The sequence below is a fragment of the Odocoileus virginianus genome, chromosome 9 (assembly GCF_023699985.2).
Source record: "Odocoileus virginianus isolate 20LAN1187 ecotype Illinois chromosome 9, Ovbor_1.2, whole genome shotgun sequence".
Taxonomy (NCBI): domain Eukaryota; kingdom Metazoa; phylum Chordata; class Mammalia; order Artiodactyla; family Cervidae; genus Odocoileus; species Odocoileus virginianus.
The window spans coordinates 68,170,949-68,193,677 of NC_069682.1; the positions used below are offsets into that span (position 1 = coordinate 68,170,949).

The following is a 22,729-nucleotide window of genomic DNA, read 5'->3' on the forward strand; positions in this document are numbered from 1 at the left end:
ATGGTGATGGGACTGCCCTGGGAGTCCGCTGGCTAAGACTCTGTGCTCCCAGTGCAGGGGCCCGGGTTCTGTCCCTGCTCGGGGAGCTAGGTCCCACATGCTACAGCTTAACAGTTCACAGGCCCCACGTAAAAATCCTGAATGCCGCGACTAAAGAACTCTCATGCCACAACTAAGACCTGGCACAGCCAAATAAATAAATATTTTTTTAAAAAGTGTGTACACTGAAATATTGGTTCATTTGCAGAAAGGTAGTTAAGAGCTTTGGACTTCCCAGGTGGCACAGTGGTAAAGAACCTGCCTGCCATTGCAGGAGATGCGGGTTCGATCCCTGGGTCAGGAAGATCCCCTGGGGTAGGAAATAGCTGCCCACTCCAGTGTTTTCACCTGGAAAATCCCACGAACAGAGGAGCTTGGTGGGCTACAGTCCATGGGGTTGCTAAGAGTCAGACACTACTGAGCTTGCACACACACACACCAGTGTTCGCATTCCCACTGCTGACTTGCTGGCCACTCACTAGACTTAGAAATTCCCTGGTGGCTCAGATGGTAAAGCATCTGCCTACAGTGCGGGAGACCCAGGTTCCATCCCTGGGTTGGGACGATCCCCTAGAGAAGGAAATAGCAACCCACTCCAGTATTCTTGCCTGGAAAATCCCTTGGGCGCAGGAGCCTGGTAGGCTACAGTCCGTGGGGTCACAAAGAGTCAGACACAGACTTAACCTGAACCTCAGTTTGTTCTTATGTTAAGTGGAGCTGATAATAGAAACCTCTTGTGGCCATGAGGACTGAAAGATGATGAATGGTATGTCCCTGGCCAGTGTCCAACACATAGGAAGAGCAGTATATTTAGAAAGACTGGTCCCTGCTCTTACAAAGTTGGCATTTTAATATGGGAGTAGGGGAGGGAACAGTGAAAGACTGGCAGGCAGTAAACAGATTAATGTATAGGAAAAAGAACAGTGCTATTCAGACAATTTAAGTGATGTGATAGGTAGATGGGTGTTTCCTGGTGGTTGCCAAGGGGGAGGGGGTTGATGGAGGAGGGATGGAGTGGGAGGTTGGGGTTAGCAGATATAAGCTTTTATATATAGAATGAGTCAACAACAAGGTCCTACTGTATTCAGTATTCTATGATAAACCATAATGGAAAAAAGTTTTTTCTTTTTTTAAAAAAGTGTATATGAATGTATTCAGTTGTATCCCTATGTTGTACAGCAGTAATTAACACAACATTGTAAATCAACTACACTTCCATTTTTAAAAATTTAAAAATTAAAAAAAAAAGTGGGGGTCATAAATTGACTAAATACTGACAAATTGACCTGCAAAAAATTTCCTAAAATTCCACTCCCTCTGTGTATAGGCATGTTTCTTTTCTTCACCCTCACCAGCACCTTTCTCCTGATTTTAAACAGGGGAGTTAAGAGATTGTCTTAGATTGTCTTTCTATTCGTCTTCTAAGGAGCTTCACAGGCAGGGGGAAGAGATAAGAAAACCAGCTGATACCTCCGAGGAGTCCCTTCTGCCCCCTCTCCCTCTGAACGGTCCAGCACCAGCCCGCACACTCTCAGCCTCCCTTCGCCCTGCCCCTTCTTTGCCAGTTCCCGCCTGCACCGTGTAATAGGACTGGAAGCCGCCAGCGTTTTAGCCAATATCCATGTGGATCAACCACCGCTGTCCCCCTCTGGAATTAGGCAGTGCCTGGCTCAGGGGAGACCGCTGATCAAGCATCGCTTTTACTATACAAACAAGGCAGCTTTTAGAGACAAGCTGGTTTTTCCAAGCGAATTTGTTGGCAAGGATCTAGTACCTCCTGTGAGTTAAACCTACACGGAGGGCTCCCTACCTCTTTCTGTTACAGTCAGACCCTCTCCTGCTTGGCGGCCAGGGGAGGGGGCCTGCCCAGCTCTGAACCCTACATCTGCTTCTGCCCCAGAGTCGGTGGGTAAGAAGACCTCCTTTGTTTGTTTGTAATGTATCTATGATTGCGTATTGTTTGTGGATCTGTTCGGTAAAGTCTTTCATCATCCCACACAAACTGTGTCATAAGAAACATTCTCTTCCTAGGTCTTAAGCTTGGAGCTGCAACATTAAATGATACAGCACATGTTAAATTACAGACCTCATTCAGGTCCTGTTTTTATTTCAGTTTGTTTTTTTTATAGCAGTCACATGGTATTAGAATTTAATGTCTGATTCAAGCCTTAGAATAATATTGTGTAGCTTAAACCCGTAGACAAATGGATTAAACGTCACTAGTTCTTAAAATGCGATTTCTTTTTATGATCTTTTAAACTCACTCAGCAACTTAAGTAAAACATCCCGAGGGCAGCATGTGTTCGTGATTGGGTGGTGGGTGGGTTGGGGTGGGGGTGTTGGGGGGGAGAGTCTGGGGGTGGCGTGGGGAGGGAATGTGTTCAGTGAAATTGTCCAGGAGCAAAGCACCGCTCACTTGAAGCCCAGAGATTTGTCATCCAAATATGTGCAGATTGCTGGCTCTATAAATAGTTTGAGCTCGAGTGAACAGCTTTCTTCCCCCCTAGCTGCGGTTTGGTCATTGTTCAGATGCCAGAGCTGCCCGGGGAGCAGCAATAGCTTGCGCCCTACTCTTAGGCTGCCGTCAGCGACCGTGGTACCCAGGGCTTGAGATGACGGGGGGCCCCATCCTCGGGCCTTTCAGTTCCCCACCTTCGCTTCCCACCCTGCCCCTGCCTGTCCTGCAGCTCTGCAGAGGCAGAGGAGCCCAGACCTGAGATTCCCAGCAGCTCTAGAAAGCCCCGGGGCCACCTGGTCGTTGACTGAAGTAGACTGAGGCAACGCAGACGTTCAGCTTTCAGGGCAGAAGCACACACGACTCGTTCCCTTCTGTTGGAGCTAAGAAGAGCGGTGTGGTGGTCGGAACTGCCATGGGCTGCCGATGCCAGCAGCTGTCCCGCCGTGTGCCAGGCAGACAGGCAGGCAGGCAGCTGACATTTCCAAAGCCCCACTGGGGACTCAAACAAAATGCTGCCGTTAGAGCAACTGAGGACATTCCACGGTTTATTACTCTACTTCCTTTGGAAAAAATAAGTCTCTCTCTCTCTCTTAGAATCCCTGCTGCAGCCACGTTCATCTGCTGTGGCTCTCATGTCAGATACCCACGAGGAGCCTAGGAAGATCTTGACATTTTGTTGTTGAGGGCGCAGGGGACAGAAATGCTAGCAAGGACTGGACTAGGATCAGGAATTCTGGGATCCTTGGACAAGTTACCCAACTTTTCTTAGCTTTAGTTGTTTCATCTGTCAGGTGAGGATAGTCCTGTTTCATGGAGTTGATGAGAAAATGGATGTGGCAGTACTTTCTGGATTGTCCCGAACAGTAGGCTATAAAGGAGAGGTGGGGAAGTAGAAGTCTGGCCTTGTGGACTGTGTGACCTCAAGCCCATGAGCCTGTGCCTCTCAGCCTCAGTCTTTTTATCTGTAAGATGGTAATGTCAATACCTGCCTTGCAGCGGTGTTGTGACGATTAGCAATAACACAGGTAAAGCTCTGACAAATGGCAGATAATAGATAAATGGCAGTCCTGGTGGTGTTACATTTCATGTGGAGATAATCACTCTGGCCACTTGAGGATTCTTCACCTGGAGAAACAGCTTCAGTTTGTAGATGTTGAGATTACCGAAAGGCCCTGTGAAATGCTCATGGCAATCAGTGGTAAAAATAGATAACATTTTTAAAAAATCAAAGTAATGAAATTATTAAAAAAAATAAAATCCTACGAGTCCAGAAAGACATCAGTCTACTGCTTACTCCCTCACCTGACACAACCATTTAATTTTTCTGCTTTTAACCCTTCAAGTGGTTTTTTTTCCATTTCTCTAAATAAAATGACCTCTCTCACTTAAAAAAAAAATGTTTCATTTATTTTATTTATTTCTCTTTGGCTGTGCTGGGTCTTCACTGCTGTGAGGGTTTTCTCTAGTTTCGTTGAGCGGGGGCCCCTCTGGTGGCGTGCAGCTTCTCTTGTTGGGGAGCACAGGCTCTAGGCTGCTTAGGCGTCAGTAGTTGAAGCCTGGAGGCTCAGTAGTTACAGCTCCCTGACTCTAGAGCACAAGCTCAGTAGTTGTGACTCACAGGCTTAGTTGCCCCGTGGCAGGTGGGATCTTCCCAGATCAGGGATTGAACCCCATGTCTCCTGCATTGGCGGGCCGATTCTTGACCACTGAGCCACAGGGAAGCCTTCTACTACTTTTTAAAAAAATTTTTGTCAAAATGGCACCTGCACACAGGTTTGCTTTATTCTTTTTGAGGTCAAATATCATTATAAATTTACACTAGAAAACAGTTGTCCCCTGCTCCCACCCCTTCTTCTTGCTCCCAAGAGCATACACTTTTGATCCTGTTAGCTGTTTGTTCTAGTATTTCTCTCCCTATATCTAAGTAGTATGCAGCTGTCTCCCTCTCTTGTGAATTTTTTATTAAGGAAATTTTCAAACATGTTATCATAGAATAGTTGTCCTGGACCACTCATTGCTCAGCCCCAGGGTTCATGACCAATTTTGTTTCCTCTGTGCTAGTGGCCATTTTCCCCCTGCTCACAGATTATTTGGGCCTAAATTCTAGACAACATTTCATCAATAACTACTTGAGCATGTATCTCTAAGAAAATAAGGACTCCTTAAAAAAAAAAAAACTACACTACCATTATTATGCAATAAAATAACTAATAGTCCATTATTACTAGCAAAGATCTCCGATGAACTCAAAATATTTGTTTTTCAAATAGATCCAAACAAGGGCCACGTGCAACCTTGCTGCTTTTTCTTTATTTGTCAGTTTTCGACATTGCCTATTGACCTCCTTGGCTGGTGTGTGAGGCCTTAGCCTTTGTTCAGACACCTCAGCCTCGCTCATATTCTTTTCTCCCTTTCCTTCCGGCAGTACAGTTTTTTGGTTAAATTCATATTCAGTGTTTTCAGTGTTACGGCACTGTAAATATTATTTACCACCGAGCCAATAACATTCTAATTATTTTTTTTCTCTGTGATGGTTTTTCTGGACTTGCTGCTTCTGCTTTAATATGCTCAGTTTTCCTTGTTCCATCGGGCTGAATCTTTCCACACTTCCCGTAGTCTTTGAGTACAGTTTTTGGCAGGCTTGTCAAGGAGTTCCATGAAGTCCATTTCCCTGGAGCTTCCACCTTCCTGCTTTAATCAGGCTGGTGCTCCCTAGGCTCAGGAGTCAGCCAGGCCCTGAAGCCACCTGCTTCATCATCATCGCCATCATCCTTGACGTGTCTTTCACCTCTCTTATTAGATCCTTCTTGTCATTCTTACTTTTTAGTTTAAACCCTTGTTTAGGTAAATTTCTCCTCCAGAAGTTTACTGACAAATTGTACAAGTAAACTTGTTCTAGGTCCTTGCAATTCTGAAAAAGTCTTTATTTTGCCTAGCTGAATATGCATTCTACATCCCGAATCATTTTGAACTTTTTTCTTGGAAAGCATTGCTTCTTTTCTTCAGGTACCAGCATTGCTGGCAAGAGGTCTGATACCAGTTTGATTCTTTTCTATTGAAATAATCTGTCTCTCTACAAAGATGTAGCTGTTTTTCCTTTTTGAATTCTGAAAGGTCAAGGCACTATGTCTTTTTTCATCCTCTTGGTGCTTTTTGAGCTTTTCAGTTTGAAGATGCAGTCTCCCTTTGTCTCTGAGAACTTTTCCTCATGATTTCTTAGATAACTTCCTGTTGTACTTTCTATTCTTTTTCTGGAATTCCTATTTAGTCTGACGTCGAACTTCCTGGATTGTTGTTCTATATCAAGATCCTTTTTTGTCCTATGAATATTTTTTCCCTGTATTTTGAAAGATTTCCTTTTCATGTTCTCCAGCCCTTCTCCTTGTCAATTTCAGTTTTCATGTCGTTAATTTCTAAGAGCCCATTTTTGTCTGTTTATGTTTTATGGACACAGGATCTTCAGAATCTCTGAAGACATAAGAATTTTTTTTTTAGTAAAGCTTACCATTTGTCTGAACCTTTTTACTCATGGTGGAGTCTATTTTTCTCTTTATTTCAGTCTCTCTCATGCTGTTGGCTTTCATCGGATGCCCTATGATAGTTTTTTCTTTCTGCCATTTATAGTCGATAATAAAAGCCTCCTTTTAGGAGTGAGGCCTTGAGTTCCTCCGGAATTGGTTGTCTGTTTGCCCCCAGAGACCCTACCGCTGCCTAGGAAGCTGCTGGAAGCTCTCGGTACAATCCTGAAGGGTACATCCTACTCTAGGGCACCTGATTCTGAAGGTCCTTTAAAAGTTAAAATAAGGATGCCCACTCTCTTGCTCTAAGCCCTAGCTCACCCCAAGGCAGATCATTCCATTTATTTAAAGAGCCCTCCATCTGCCTGGGGTTCTGCAGAGCTTGCTGACCCTCCATGTGCTGCGGCTGTGTTGTGGGCACCTGGCCGGCACAAGGGCTTCAGTGGGTCCCCCGATTTTCAGTCCTCTTCCCAAATCCTCTTGATGCCCGCCGTCCCCAGTCCCAGAGCTTCCCTGGGCTTCCCACGTTTCCATGGGTGCTTTTCTGTCCCTGTGCTCTGGACTTCATCTTCTGTCATCCTGAACATCTTTTAGAAATTATTTGGAGTGAAATCTTTTGTTCTCTAATGATTCTAGCTGACAAGAGGGAACGCCTGGTTTAAAGTTTAGAAGACATGGTACTTTTTTTTTTTAACATCAAACAATTGCATTAAGGGCTTCCCTGGTAGCTCAGTTGGTAAAGAATCCGTCTGCAATGGAGGAGACCCTGGTTCAATCCCTGAGTTGGGAAGATCTGCTGGAGAAGGGATAGGCTACCCACTCCAGTATTCTTGGACTTCCCTTGTAGCTCAGCTGGTAAAGAATCCACGTGTAATGTGGGAGTCCTGGGTTCGATCCCTGGGTTGGGAAGATCCCCTAGAGAAGGGAAAGGCTACCCACTCCAGTATTCTGGCCTGGAGAATTCCATGGACTGTATAGTCCACGGGGTTGCAAAGGGTCGGACAGGACTGAGTGACTTTCACGTACATACATAAGCCTGGACAATCCGGGATGTGTGTGTGTGTTTAGAAAATATTTGTTGAGTTTCCTGTTCTGTACCAGTGAATGAAGGAGACATGTCATTGACCTTGTGGTGCCCACAGTACCTGTAACGTGTTAACAGTAACCTGTGTTAGCAAGTTAGGAGAGAGAGGCAGAAGGAGCCTGGAGACACCGACGCGTGGGGGAGCCCATGTGGTTCAGAGGGAGACCTCCAGAAGGAAGTGACGGTTAATCAGATCTGATGGCTGAGTAGCAGTTAACCAAAACAAGAGGGTGGGGGGACCTCCCTCGTGGTCCAGTGGCTAAGACTCTGCTCTCAAAGCTGGGGGCCCAGGATTGATCCCTGGCCAGGGAACTAGATCCCACATACGCAACTAACATTTCACATACCACAACTAAAGATCCCACTTGTTGCGAGGAAGATCAAAAATCCCGCATGCCACAGCTAAGACCTGGCGCAGCCAAAAATGAAGAGAAGAAGTATTAAAAAAAAACAAAGAAAAAAAAAACACAAATGGGTGGGGCCAGTCAGATGCGTGATCAACAGTGCAGTGTCAGAGCGCACCTCAAACCAATAGAAGGTCTTCCTACTGTTAGAGCACCAGACTGCTCAGCCTCAGAAAACACCCCTGCCTTCTGGGGCCTGGCATTCCCCATCTCAAAAATGAGGAGACCACATGCTCTTTTCAGCTCTAAAAGTCAACACGTCTAAGATTGTTTAACTCAAGAGTTGGAGATTCCACCTCTCCCATAACTGCCCCCATCTGAAACCCATCTCTTGCTAGGGGGAAGCAGGTCTTTAGGAAGGCTGGAAAAGGTAGGGAGGGGCAGTGTGGTGTTCGCATATCTTTTGTGGAGTTAACCACCCCCGCCCCTGTTTTGAGTGATGGTGCAGTTCTTTCTGGGTCCGTGCCCCCAGGAGGTTAATAGGCTGTTCCTAGTGATAGAATGTTGGGTCATCTTCCTTTTTTGTCTTTTTGCCTGATCTTTTCTACTTTCCTATTTTTATTTTCTTTTTTACAATAAGCAAATATGATTATAATTTGAAAGTAAACAAAATCTACTTTGATTCATTAAGTCTCAGGCCATATGTTTCTCAATTATATTTGTCTGGAAAAAAGGGGAACTTACAGCTGTGTGGCATAGGGAATAAGTGCGTTTGAAAGGGCATGACAGCTGAAACTGGCCTTTGAGTGGGTGAAAAGTTAATTGTATTTTAACAACAGGTGTTTGGACTAGAGGGTAGGTGCCTGCGTGTGTGTTTAGTTACTTAACTCTTGTCCAACTCTGCGACTTCGTGGACTATAGCTTGCCCGGCTTCTTTGTTTATGGGGATTCTCCAGGCAAGAATACTGGAGTGGATTGCCTTTCCCTTCTCCCGGGGATCTTCTCGACCGAGGGATCGAACCCATGTCTCCTGCACTGCGGGCGGATTCTTTACCATCTGAGCCACCTGGGAAGCCCAGAGGGTGGGTGGTTAGTGGTGGCCAGAATTCATTCATTCACATCCTCCTTTCAACAGACATCCTGTCGGTTACCATCTAAACAAGTTACTCAGGTGATCTGTGTCTGGAATTTTGTCTTGTGTCAAGTGGAGATAATATACCTGCCTTGTAGGATCCTTGTCAAGATTAAATGAGGCTATTTATGTAGAGCAGTTAGAATGTCATCTGATATATGACAAACATTCAGTACAAGTTTTTGTTATTTATGGATTTCCTTATTTTAATAAATGTCTTATAACGTGTACAAAATGCTCATAAACTGGACAGAGCTTTTGCTTAAGAAGCTCAGATTTTACAGTAGAATAAGCTCTGTCCAGATATAAATATGCCTCGAAGGAGAAAAGGATAAGTCTCTTAAGAGAGAAACAGATCAAGTACTTAGAAAATTCAGGGAGAAATCCCTTCAGGACCAGGGGTGAGGGGATGGGAATTAAAGGCAGCTTTGGGGCCAAGGGGCTTCTGGGCCCTGCAGGCCAGCCCTGGGCGCCGAAGCTGCCAGTTTCCTTTATCCTCAAATGGGGCCAGTCCTGCTGGCCGGGGAAGTCCGCCGAGTTCCTCCGGGCGAGCATTTAGAAGGCAGCAGCAGGAGGGGCTCAAGGAGACAGGTCTGGCCCAGGCAGCCCGGCTTGGAGCGCAGGCTCCATCTCTTACTCCGGGGGCCCTCCGGGCAGCCCAGCCAGTCCACCTCGGCGCGCATCGGTTTCCACAACTGTCGAGAGACCGTGGATAACCTTCCTGTCGCTGATTCAAGTAAGGATGCCATGCAGCGGGGGTTTACAGCTCGGCGCGTGGCCCCGGTCCACACAGCGTGTCCCCTGCCGTGGTCGGTAGAGAACAGGCTGGTGTGCCGATGTCCTCACAGTTCCCTCTCCTTGGCTTCTGTCACAAATGGACGGCTATTCGGTCCGCAGGGCTCGTGTGACAGAATACGCGTTGACAAGGAAAACGCTCTCTTTGTTTTTATGAATGAGCGCCTTCCTAGTATTTTTCGTTCAAGTGACAAGCCGTGCTTTGGCGCGCGAGGGTGATGTCAGTAGACTGACCTGTCAGGATCTGGCCCCACTTCCTGACGCCCACTCAGATGTCTGCAATAAAGGCCCAGCCGAGCACCACCCCGCCTCCGGGCCCTGCACGCAGAGTGTATCTGCGAGAGCGTCAGAGGCTTTGTTCCTTACTCATCCTGACGTTCTAGACAAACACCAGCCCTCCTCTCTGGCTTCCCGACATTCTTGACCTTATTCATTGTCACGTCGTGCTCAGGGCAGAGGGTGGTGGCACTGAGTCAGACTGAGAAAATGATGTCTTTAGGATGTGCCAGCTGATTTTTACAAGTGTTTTTGAACTTGTACTATGTGCTATAAGTCACCCAAGAACGTTGAAGGGGGAAAGCTGTTATTATTCTCATTTTCCATTGGGAAGCCAAAGCCCAAAGAAGTTAACTGGCAGGGTCCTACTCAGGCAGAAGGTCCAGGGATGAGAAGGGAGCGGCCTCTCCCATCTGTGGACCGCCGCTGTCTGTGGGTGACCAGGCTGGCGTCCTCTGTATTCTCCCGCAGTCTCACACCAACCTGTGGGCAAGCCTGCGGAGCGGCACACTCCCTCCTAACACACACTGTGTTTGCTGGGACCTTTTCTGATTAACACCAGAGTTTTCTGAGCACTCATTAAAATTCTTGTTCAGTCACACACTGCCACAGCCTTCCTCCCACCTATAAATAGCTTCTTTCCCAACAGGGCCTAAGTCCCAAATGGCTTTAAGGCAAATCAGGTCTGCGTCTTTGAGGGGAGGAGCCCCTGAAGCCCAGATGTGCCTCAGGCCACACAGTATTTTGGTAGAAAAGCAGGTGAGCGCCCCTCTTACCTAGCTGCCCGAGTGTTTCCTGTCAGCCAACAGCCTGACGACCTTTCCCCGTCCCAGGCCTGGTTGAACCCAGGAAGACTCTCCCTCCCACTGCTTCCCCACTGGTTTGAAGAAGCTTCGCCTGTTTCCCGAAGTGGGGATGATCCCATTTAGAGCTGAGGGCCCGGCGTGGCGGAGTAACCGTTTTGGGAAGGAGCACTGGCTGTTGCGTGGCTTGTGTGCTGACCTCAGGAGGAGTTCAAAGACTCTGTTTCCAAGTCTGGTCCTCTCCTCTTCAGCCGTGTGCCCTCAGGCACATCTCATAACTTCTCTCTGTTTCATTTTCCTATCCAGGAAAAGGAGATTAGCAATGACCTAATTCTCCTCAAGTGAGAGTCAAAGATTTTTTTTAATTTTTTTCTTTCGTTATTCCTGGCCGTGCTGGGTCTTCGTTGCTGTGCCTGGTTTTTCTCTAGCGACGACTGCTCTTTGTCGTGGTGCACAGGCTTCTTATTGCGGTGGCTTCTCTTGTGAAGCACGGGCCCTAGAGTGTAGCTTCAGTGGTTGTGGCACATGGGCTTAGTTGTCCCTAGACATATGGGATTTTCACAGACCAGGGATCAAACCTGTGTTCCCTGTATTGGCGGGCGGATCTTAACCGCTGGACGCCCAGGGAAGTCCTCAAAGGAGAATCATGTACAGCAAGTGAGAGCCACCATCTGTCATCACTCATGTGGCGAAATACCTTCAGGTCCCTTTCATTTATTATTTCGTTCTTAGTGTCCTCAAAATGGAGGCCCTCATATCCCATTTGGCAATTAAAAAAAGAAAGGTTCAGAGAAGTTAAGTCACATAGGAGTCAGAGCAGCTGCGTCCCTGGCTCCAAAATTGATGCTCATAATCACTATACATGTCACATTGCTTCCCACTGTACATCAAAGCACAGAGGCTTTATTTGTCTTTCTTATCAAGCACTCTTCAGACGCAGGAGATTACTTATTATCTCTCGTAACCAGGACTGTTCCACGTTAGTCCCTTAGGACAGTTAAATTCTCTTGCTGCTTTATCTTATCTCATAGTTTATGCTGCCTCTTTCCGTGTCCCCCAGGACTTGTTCAGTGAATTCTTGGGGGTTTTCTCCCAGAGAAACTGTTCAGCTCCACCAGAAAGGGGGTTGAAGGAGCCTGAGCTGAACCAGGCATCTTGAGCAGTAGCCTCTGACCCCTCCAGAGTTCCTCCCTCCCTCAAGCCTGTGGTCAGCCTCTTTGTAGTAAAGTTCCTTATGGTGAATTTGTTGATTAAGCTCATCCGTTACTGAATTCTAGAAGTGGAAGATACCAAAACTCTCATTTTATTGATGAGAAAACTGAGATCCAGAGAGAGAGGTGACGTGTGTGGGGTCATTCGTTCAGTTAGGAGCATGTTGGGGACCAGAGCCCAGTTCCCAGGCGACAGCCCCGTGCCTGTTCTAAGCCTCCAGTGCGGACACGTTCCATCTGTCGAAGAAAAGGACAGACTCGAGCCTTCTGTCCAGCACACACCTAAGAGACTTTCTGGAGAAATTCCACAGCTTGGAAAATGGAGCAGGAAGAAAAAAGATGGGGACGGTGGGGGTGGGGGTGTGCGGCTCCCCACCCTAACTAGCGTTATCATACACCCAAGAAGTGAACTGGACCACGGCACAGCACCCTAGATCAGCCCAGGGTCAGCAGTGTCTAAGGGGCAAAGGGATTCACGCCGGGAGCCGTGGCCCAGGGAGCGAATAGGAAGCCTTTTGTCACTGAGGCCGAAAATGGAAGGAAGGATGTTAGGCAAACGTGCCAGCCCGGGATGCAGTTACAGCCCCCGCGGCTCATTGTCCGGAGGAAACGGATCTCTCCTGTGGACAGAGAGGTGGAAACTGAACCAGGGAGCTGAGTGGTTGACATCATCAGGCTGAGCATTGGGTTACAACAAATGGGGACTTACTTGGCCCGGGACGTGGGAAACACCCACTAAAACCTCGAAGTGCATTTCATTTAGGAGAGAGCCCGCCTGCCCCCGCAGGCCTGCTGTGCTAGTCTAGCTTACCCTCCGAAGGGAGGCATCCTGAATGCTGGCTCCTTAAATTCGACCTTCCCTTCTGACCGAGGACTGCTGGACTTGGAAGGAACTCTCTGCTCTGGTAAGTAGGACTTTCTTCTCTGCCGCCCCCACCCCCAGGGAGAAGCAGGCTGGGAGGCAGGGCTCTCCGGAGAGTTTGCTTTCCAGCCCGTTGGTCACCAAGTGTCTATTTTTATATTATGATATATTATTGCTTTGAAAACCATGGCTTTGTCTGAAACCGCCTAGGGCCAGAGTCTGAACTTCAAGGCTCACAGACAGGGCTCCAGTCAAACACTGTCTTTGTTTCCCAAAGAACTTGGGCAGAGTCGCTCGGGCTTTAAAAGCAGCTCCTTGCCCCAAATATAGATGAGGAAAGAAATCCTCCCTTAGAAACTGGTGTTTGGGGAAGCTTTCCTTAATTTATTTTTCTGATGATCAAGGTGGGAGCCCCAAATATCTTAAACACTTCTAGAGAGAAATGTCTCTGCCGATGAGAATTCTCCATAATCTGCCGCTCTCAGAGGTAACAGGGTATTTTCAGTTTAAGACTCAGAGACTGTTAGATTTCATGACTTCTCATCACTTCTGGCCAGTGCTGCAGGAACTGCCCAGGAAACTCCAAGACAGAAATCTTTACCTTTGGCTTTCTGATCTTTTAATTGCTTCCTTTAAAAAAAAAAAAAAGTGCTGCTTATTCCTAGAAAATAAACACGACTGTGTAAGCCCTTGGGCATTTTCTCTGCTGGGTCCTGTCCTCGGATTTTAAACCGAGGGAGGCACTGGGGGGGTGGGGGGGGGGGGTGGCCGTACCTGCGGGGGCTGAGCCAAGGGTTCTCAGGTGGCTGAAGATATAAAGCTTGCAGGTGCTGTGTGTGCTCCACTCACCCTCCTTGCAGGTAAAAATGGTTGAAAAATCACAGTTAAAGAAGAAAGCCTCCATCTTTAAAAAAGAAAAAAAAAAACAGCAAGAGCCACTATATAACAGAACGGCCACCCAAGGAAACTGTGGGGCCCTGGGCAGGTGCTTTATCCTCTGGACCTCAGTTCCATTGTTTGTACCTAAATCAGGGGCGAAACTAGATGAGCACTCCATCTGAACAACATGCCTTTAAACCGCGAGGGTCCGCTGTCCTGCGGATGTTTTCCCATAAGTAACGCGCTACAGAACCAGGATCTGCAGTTGGTTGAATCCACGGACATAGGCCCAGGATGCTGCGGACACGTGGATACAGAGGGCCGACTGTAAAGTCACACCTGGGTTTTCAACTGCCCAGAGGACCGGTGCCCCTCAACCCTGTGCTGCTCAAGGGTCAGCTCTGTTCCTAAATTCAGCCTGAAAGAAACACCAAAGCCCTTTGCCCTTTGAGGAGAGTCCTTAGGGCTCGAGGAACAGAGGGCCCTTGGTCGTCGGCATCCCGGAGCGGGTGAAAACTGGTGCCTCTAGGAGAACTAAAAGAGGACACCAAATAGGCACTGCGGTTCCTTGCTGAGTTTACATTTTGTCAGATTTTGTGCTCTGGAAGGAGAAATCCTCAGTGTGTGTGTGTGTGTGTGTGTGTGTGTATCGGGGAGCGAGGAGGAAAAAGAAACAACGGTAAATATTGAGCGCCTGGTGAGAGCCAGGCTCTCTGTTACGCTCACCCTTTCACAGAACGCCAGGCGATAGGTGTCAATATTCCCCAACTGCACCGACAGGGTCAGTCTCCACTGTGTGTTCCCGTGTTCTCCGGACCTCCTTCCTGTGTTTACCCGAGCTGTGAGAGACCGAATCCTAACCTCTCGACCGTCAGGGAGTTGCACCTGAGCTGTGCTGGCGTGCCATCCCTTCACTGCTTCCGCTGGACCGCAGGCCTCGTCTCCTCGTTGCCTGATAGAGAACTTGGGATATAGGTACAGAGGAGACACATTATACTCGATTTCAACTTCAAGCCCGCTGTCCCACTCCCTAGTTTGGCCAGCGAGAGGGAGAAGAGGAGAGGGAAATCTCTGTTCGCCTCCCTCCCCTCTCCATTTCACCTCCCCGCAGTCCACACCGCTGCGGGTAAACGGGGCGTGAACGTGCCTGCTCAGTCGCTTCAGTCTGACTCTCTGCAACCTCGTGGACCGTAGCCTACCAGGCTCCTCTGTCCATGGGATCCTCCAGGCCAGGATGCTGCAGTGGGCATTGCAGGGAAAGGTTGGCCAGGGCCAAAGTACAAAGAAAAGCAAAAGAAGCTTTCGGGTCTTGGACTTTGGGTTTCCAAGGCTCCAGGTCTTGGTAGTTGAAGGGTTTTTCTTCTCTTTAAGAGCCTGTCAGAGACCCTAACCCTAGGAAGATGCAGTATTTAAGACTATTTGGATTAAGACCGTATTGCAGTCCATAGGGTTGCAAAGAGTTGGACACAACTGAGCAACTGAACTGACTGGATTAAGATCGTGGTGAACTGGAGGGCTCGTGAAGCCCCTTGGCAGATCTGAGAGCTGCAGCATATCTCCTCCCAGCAGCTGAGCCCTTTGAAAGTGGACCGTTGCTGCCAGGGCACCGCCCCGGGGTGTGGGCACCATCCCAACCTCACCCAGGACCTCGAGCCCCCAGGGCCCCGACACTTCAGCTGCTTAAAAAGTCCGTCCCTTTCCTAGGCTGGTGGTGAGGAGGAGGTGATACCGTGGAAGGAAGGTACCTGGTTTGAGTTTTATTTTTGTTGAATGTGAATGCTTGCCTGGTCTGTCTGGTGCTCTCTAGGCTCCTGCCTGGCGCTTGGCCCCTGTGGGCACTTGTATTTGTGGCCCCCGGGCTGACTGGTGTCCCCAGTGCCTGTCTGTCTTCTTAGACAGTCTAGGGTTCCATGAGAGGTTGAGCCATCTCGGAGAGATTCCTCCCCACCCCCCTTCTTTTCTCCAAAATGTGGGGTCACAATTTTACCTACCTCAGGGGGTGCCGGGGCTTCCCTGGTGGCTCAGCAGTGGAGAATTTGCCTGCAGTGCAGGAGATGGGGGTTCGATCCCTGGGTCCCCAGGGAAGATCCCCTGGAGAAGGGAATGGCTACCCACTCCAGTATTGTTGCCTAGAGAATCCCATGGACAGAGGCGCCTGGCGGGCTACAGTCCACGGGGTCGCAGAGAGTCGGACACAACTGAGGCAACTTAGCAGGCAGGCAGGGGTGCCATGAGGACAAAGCAGCTTAAAGCTCACAACATGATTAGTTGACTTAGTAATATGTGCTCAGGATTAGCCGCTTTATGGTTTCCAGAAAGAGAATGTTAGCTGACATCCTAGGATGTGAGCTGGCATCCCCTGGCCCCTCAGTCCCAGGATGGCATTTGTGTGAAGAGTTGGAAGTCATCTCTGAATTCCTCAATCTTCAAACACAAACACACTTGCCAAGATGGGACACACACACATACACACACACCCCCCACACCCCCACCCCCCACCAAGATGGCCCTGGGGCCGCCATGCTGGCTCTTTAACCCAAGCCCCAGCACCGTTTCCTGTCACCCACTGAAGTGCTGAGGCCAGAAGCTGAAGTGGGTGCTTTTTCCTGACACCAGAGGTCCCCGGTCCACCCAGCGACCAAAGGGAAAAGGTGGCAGGCGTTCCTTTCTGAGTGTAACGGGCAGCTGAACTCCCCCAGTCCACTCAGCTAGGCTTTCACAAGCGGCCAGGAGTGATTCCTAAGTGGAGACAGACATGGAAAGTCTAAGGTTCTCGGAAACAAGTCATCAATCAGGACCCAAGGCTGAGCTCACTACCTCCTGGAAATCTTTCAGAAACACCTCATGAAAACTTTTAAGTACTGCTCCTTCAAAGAATGGTTTCTTTGGGAGTTGCACTCAGCTGCCGCGCTAAGTGATTCTGAATTGCCGATGATAATAAACGCATCCGCTCTGACCGAAGGAGGCCAGCATCTCCTGACTGTAAAAGTAGTCTCTCATCTTCCAAGAAATTGCTGTCCTTCAACTTGGCTCTTCCGAACTGAATAATGGACCTTCAGGGCACTCAAATAATGAAGCATTTGGTTGCTAATGCATTCTTACTATGTCCCAGGGACCTGGGTCTGTTATTTTGTTTAGTACTGTATGGCTGTGGGCCCTGCCAGTCAGGGAACCGTGCTGAGGGCTGGTGGGCCCTGAGCACGAGGCTCGAGGAACTGGCTGATGCAGAGACAGTCTGGTGCAGTTCTCAGAGCATCGTGAGGACAGGCAGATGAGTGAATAATTATGGCGGATCAGCAGCAGGTGGAGGAGGTCTTATCCTGAGCTGGGTTGATTACCCCCACGCTCCCCTCCACTTCTGACGCCCAGAGCTGTGCCAGCACTTGCCTTAAGGAGAAATGAGAGCCGCTCCTGGTGAAGCCTTCACCCCCAGCACCTTCCTATCCCCCAGGGTTTCGGAGGATAGAAAGGAACTCATCACGAAAATGCAACGGCCCCAACTTAGAGGACACGGAATCCTCGGGATGGGTGATTCTGTTGTCTAAAATCACCACTAGGCTTTCTGTTGGTTTGTTTTTACAACATTTATTGTGGCTTTTTTTTTTTTTCCGGATTACAAAGTTAGAACACCTTCATGGATAAGCTAGATCCAGTGGCTCAGCCGGTAAAGAATCTGCCTGCAATGTAGGAGACTGCCTACAATGCAGGAGACATGGGTTCAATCCTTGGGTTGTGAAGATCCCCTGGAGAAGGAAATGGCAACCCACTCTATTGTCCTTGCCTGGGAAATCCCATGCACAGAGGAGCCCGGCAGGTACAGTCCATGGGGTTGCAAGAGTGGGACACAACTTTGCGACTAAACCACCCCCATGGAAAGGAAAAGCTAGACAGTACAGAAAAACATACTGAAATCATCACCCAGTGATTTCCGTTCTCTGTTTTAAATAAGGCATGGTGAGGTCAAAGAGCATGACTCTTTTAGGTCTCTGATCCGCCTTTGCAGTTAGCCACCGGGAAGTTTTCACCTGTGTGAGTTCCCATTCGCAATCCATGGTTTTGCCCCCATCCCCTTCTCAGGCGCACACCCACTGCATCGGGAGTTGAGCTCGTTTTACCCTCTCCCCGGGCAGAGTCCCTGTTTGTGTATCTCAGAGGTGCTGAGGTTCTGTGTTGCTCTCCCCTTGGGTGGGGGGAGAAACCAGGTCTGCGTCGGTTAAGGACCCCAGCTTTCCTTGGTATTTTCCTGTATGGATGTGTGAATGCATCCATCATTAAGAACCCTTGTGTTTTCAGCATTAGGGGCAAGGTGCTGTTGGCAATACCAGGGTAAGTGAGACTTGTAAGTAGCTCCCAGCCTGATAGGAAGAAAAACTCTTAACATGTGTGATCACGTGCCCCAAGAGAGGGCTAGTGCTATGGAAGCCTGACAGAGCAGCATTTAAGCCGAGCGTTCGATTCATTTCAGGAAGTCTTTCACGTATCCAGCCAGTATTTATTGAGCACCTAATATCCGCTAGGCACTGGGCGAGTTGGTAGTTGGAGAGCACTGCACAGAACAGCCATGACCCCGCCTCACCTGCAGCGTCCAGGACTGATAGTGGTGTGAAATACCCAGGACGAGTGAGGGGTGCGGAGGAGTGTGTGGTCAGGGCAGGTCTGCCGCACGAGCAGTGTTTGAACCCAGAGGAGGAGTCGGTTATGCTGAGAGCTAAGGCGGGAGCAGGGGGCTGGGACACAAGGCTGCTGCGTTGTGGGAAAGACTGTTCCAGGTAGAGAGGGGAACACCGGTGAAAGGCCGGAGGCAGGAATGTTGGGGAAACTGAAAGGAGGCCGGTGGGGCTAAAGCCTAGAGGGGAAGGCAAGAGAGAAGATGGAGGCAACGAGGACAGGACACAGGAAGGATTTTCCTTCTCTTCTTCAGCAGCTGGATTCCAGTATATGAGCAAAATTTATCCCCGAGGTGGCATAGAATTGTCCTCTTGGTCTATAACTTTTTCATAAGGGGCAGGAAAAATCTGGTATTCCCAAGAGCCAGTGTTTTCATTCATTGGCTTGCCTGTTAGTTCCGTTTCTCTCTGATTTCAAATGTGAGCTCCCTACTGGACTTGGGTTTAGAGAACAGAGTTTGTGTTGCCATTCTATCACCAACTTGCTGTGTGACCTTCAAAGATCCTTAACTTCTCTGGGCCTCATTTGCATCTCCAAAGGAGAATGGTGCTGATCTGATCCCAGGTCATTGTGAAGATCGAAAAAGATAAAGTATTTTAAAGTGCTTTGTAAAATACGAAGTCTTATAGACACCTGCGGTATCATTTTTATTTCAGTGAAAGATTTCTTATTAATGAAATGAAATAAAATTAAGCTAAAAACAAAGCAGGCACCAGGAAAAGGCAGACTGGACCCCTTCCAGGTAACCCAGAAACGGCAGAGTCCACCTAGGGGGCTCGCCTTCCAGAGCTGCTTGTGAGTGCTGTTCCTCTTTCCTCTTTCACTTCATCCATTGGAATAAACCATCTCCTTCCTTTCTGCTTCTGTCAGAATGGGTTACAGAACAATCCATTTCACTTCTCTGATTCCAGGACCCATTTGATATCGAAGCCAGAGAATCTGCTTGGAGGCCAAGAGAGCCTTGTGAGCAGAGCTGCTGCGGTTTACTGGGCCTTGGTTCCCGGCAGACGCAGGCGCCTGGGAGTGCATTTATTTGGGTTTGGGGGGGGAAGGTAATTGGGGGCAAGGAGCCACAGAAAACAGTCAATGGTGCGGAACCAGCCACACACCACCTGAGCAGGGCAGTGGATTTTTAAAGGGGAGCTTTTTTTTTTAAGTAAAATAAAACACATAAATGCTTAGGGGGAAATGTGCACCTTTTCCCCATCTCATGAAGCTTTTAAAAATGTCTTTCAGGGGATTCCCCTGCTGTCCAGTGGTAAAAACTGGGCGCTTCCAATGCCCAGGGCGCGGGTTTGATCCTTGATCAAGGAACTAAGAGACAACATGCCTCAGAGCCTGGCCAAAAAAAAATGTTTTTTAGATAAATTGTCTTCCAGCTGTTAAAATGATAGGTTCTATTTGACCAAAAAAAAAAGTGAGAGGAAGTACAGTTAACTATGCCATGTAAAGATGAACGGTGGTGTGTGACATAGTTTGCTGTGCTGTATGGCTCTGCACTCGTGTGTTTATTTCTTTGTTGTTGTTTTTGCTTTCTCCATTGATGTCCCCTGGAGATGCATGTGCTCATTGTAACTAACTGAACAATTTGAAGATGTATACAGAGAAAGTTTATAATATCTCCTCTCCTCCTGCTCCGCATTTCCATCCTTCTGAGATACCCAGGGTAGTTAGTTTGGTGTATATCCTTCCATACCTTTCTCCGAGCTCCTGTGTAGATGGATGTTTTGTGTATGTATGTGGTTATTGTGTTTTGTCAGAAGTGGGATTGTACTTTGTTATTTTACAGTTTATTTTTCCCACTAAATGATACTTCCTGGGTAGGTACCAATCCAGTTCACGCTTAAATGACTTCAGGGCTATAGACCTAGAGGTACCACAATATATTCAACCAGGTCTCCTTTGGCAGATACTTGAGTTACTACCATTTTTTCTTATTAAAAATCTTGTTCCATTAAATATCTTCATGTACATATCTTTCTTCACTGTTGCTTTTACTTTTATAGATTATATTTTCAAAAATAGTATTGCTGGGTTAAAAGGTATTCATACTTGATATCTTGATTGATAATATCATCCTACTTTACAAAGAGTTCTAATAGTTTACGTTCTCCCCAGCCATATGTGAGCACTTCCATTTCCCTAAATCTTTACCAGCATTAGGAACTCTCTCTTCTGTCCATCTCTCCCTTCATCTCTCTTGTTTTATTTGTGACCAAGCTGATGGGGAAATGGCATCTTACTTTCGTATATTCTTTAGTGAGATTGTGATTGTTGCTAAGATTTAGTGAGATTGTGATTGTGTTGTTAAGTGATCTTTTCATTTTCCTCATCTGTGAATTTCCTTTTCCCATTTTCCTATGAGTTGTTTGCCTTTTCTCAAGCACATGTAGGAGCTCTTAATGTGTTTATGTATTAAAGATCTCATATGTGTTGTAAATATTTTTCCTAATCTGTTATTTATTAATTTGTTTCTGTATTGCTCTTCATAGTACCTGAATTTCTTGCCTTGTTTAGGAATAATTTCCCCACCTCAAAGTTACATAAATATTTTAATAAATGTTTTTCTAATACTTAATATGGCTTTCATTAATTTAATCCTGAACCTTTAATCCCTTTGGAATTTATGTTTGTGCATAGTGAGGAGTAATGATCAAGCTTTGTTCTAGATAGGCCAGCAGCATTTATTAAATACGCCATCTTTTCTGTTTTGTATTGAAACCCATCTTTGTCATTAATAAGTTCCTTTATGGTATGTTTCTGAACTTGGTATTCTAGCCCACAACTTATTTGTCTATTCTTCTGTTAATTGTGTATCTTTTTATTATTATGTCTTTATAGTAACTTTTTAAAATTTTAAGACAAATCCTCTGTTTACCTTTTATAATTTTCTTTAGTCCTTGGCTAATTTTCTTGAATACTTACTTTGGTCACCTCATGCGAAGAGGTGACTCATTGGAAAAGACCCTCATGCTGGGAAGGATTGGGTGCAGGAGGAGAAGGGGACAACAGAGGATGAGATGGCTGGATGGCATCACCGGCTCAATGCACATGGGTTTGGGTAGACTTCGGGAGTTGGTGATGGACAGGGAGGCCTGGCGTGCTGCGATTCATGGGGTCGCAAAGAGTTGGACATGACTGAGCAACTGAACTGAACTGAACTGATTCCATATGAACTCTAATTTTTTTCATTCCCCCATCCAAGAAACCTATTGGTATTCTTATTGGAATTTAATTAAGATTATATAGTAACTTGGTAAGGATGGCATTTGGGGATAACTAGACTTTTCTACCCAGGAGCATACTAACTGGTTTGAACTCATGCATTCTATTTCTGTATTTTGTTGTTTTTAAACTTTCAGTATACATCATGGATGAGTTATCTAGAATAAAATAGCATTTCTTTGTCCTGAATAATCAAGGACCTTAGAATATTTATCTCTGATTTCCGTTCCATCTTACGTGTTATCATTGTCAAATACTGTCAAGTTTGTTTTTATCTCCTTGTTTAGCTTTGTTTCACTCAGTCGGTACTTGTTTAAATGTAACCATATTCTTACTACTTTTGCTCACTGTTGATCCTAAAATCACACTGATACTCTGTGTTCATTTTCTCTTCTGTTGGAGAATGTTTTGGAGTCTGTCAATGGTAAACTTGCTTAGTCTTTGTCCAAAAATGTCTTTTGCCCTTACTCTTGATACTTTAGCATTTAAATAGCATGTATAATGACTATGAAAGATGTGTGTGCCTCTAATGAAAGTTTTCAGCTGCAACAGAAACAGTTCCTGTGAAAATTGAAAGCCTTTCATTCCTCTCCCCTCAGTTTCCGAGTCCCAGGGGGAGCTGCTGTTTTTGGTTTGCTGTTTGCCTTTTTCTAATATAGATACAAAAAGTGTGTATATACACAAATGCTGTACATTTTTTCTAAGGATAAACAATCATGTTCGTTTTTAACTAAACAGACGATAGTATATACAGTTTTACACTTTTTTAAACACCAGAGTATGTACATTTTCCCGTGTCAGTACAACAGACTCTCCCCTGTTCTTTGTAATGGCTGTGTAGTTCCTCCCTGCGTTGATATCATAATTTAACTCTTTTTCCTAGTAACTTAAGTTGTTTCCTCTTTTTTTTTTTTTTTACTTTTACACAATATGTTTTACTGACATTTTTTTTAAACTTATGTGAACCAATTTATAGGATAAATTTTCAGATGTTTGAGTGAGCCAAAGGATGTACACAGTTAATAGATTGATGGATGTTGTTAACTTGTATTCGTAAAAGATTGCTTCAGTTTACAGCCCTAGGGGATGTCTGGCTCTAATTTTTGTTTTTCTCTCTGGTTCCTTAGAATTTCCACATTGATTCGTCAACAGTGGAAAATCTGAAGAGATGCGAGCAGGAAAAAGAAACTAAACCAGGTGGGTAGTCACATTGTTCATACCACTCTGCTGTGGCATCACGAGTGTTTGCCTGAATACTTTTACTTCCGTTTGAAGAAGGAAAAGGAATCGGTTCCAAATGAAATCAGAGAGGACTCGGTGTCCCATGAGGGAAAGGCAGGATGGCCCTTTTCAGAAGTTACGTAAAATCGCGCTGCAGTTTCAGTCATGATTCCATTTACACCGTTTCTCTGATGCTTAGAGAATCAGAAAGACC

General features: G+C 46.7%; 1 protein-coding gene across 8 annotated transcripts in view; it reads left to right on the plus strand.

The window, feature by feature from the left end:
* The window catches only part of PKIG (cAMP-dependent protein kinase inhibitor gamma), a 77,242-nt gene that overhangs the window by 32,528 nt on the left and 21,985 nt on the right, over window positions 1–22,729 (plus strand). For 3 of the 8 annotated variants that reach the window (XM_020911466.2, XM_020911472.2, XM_070472681.1), the window contains one exon: window positions 22,422–22,491. The exons of 1 other annotated variant lie outside the window; for it this stretch is intronic. The gene's annotated coding sequence lies outside the window, so the exon portion shown is untranslated. Of the gene's footprint in view, window positions 1–12,423; window positions 12,566–15,123; window positions 15,143–22,421; window positions 22,492–22,729 lie in introns of those variants that run through there. 4 more of the 8 variants (XM_020911468.2, XM_020911464.2, XM_020911470.2 and 1 more) reach the window with 3 other exon arrangements.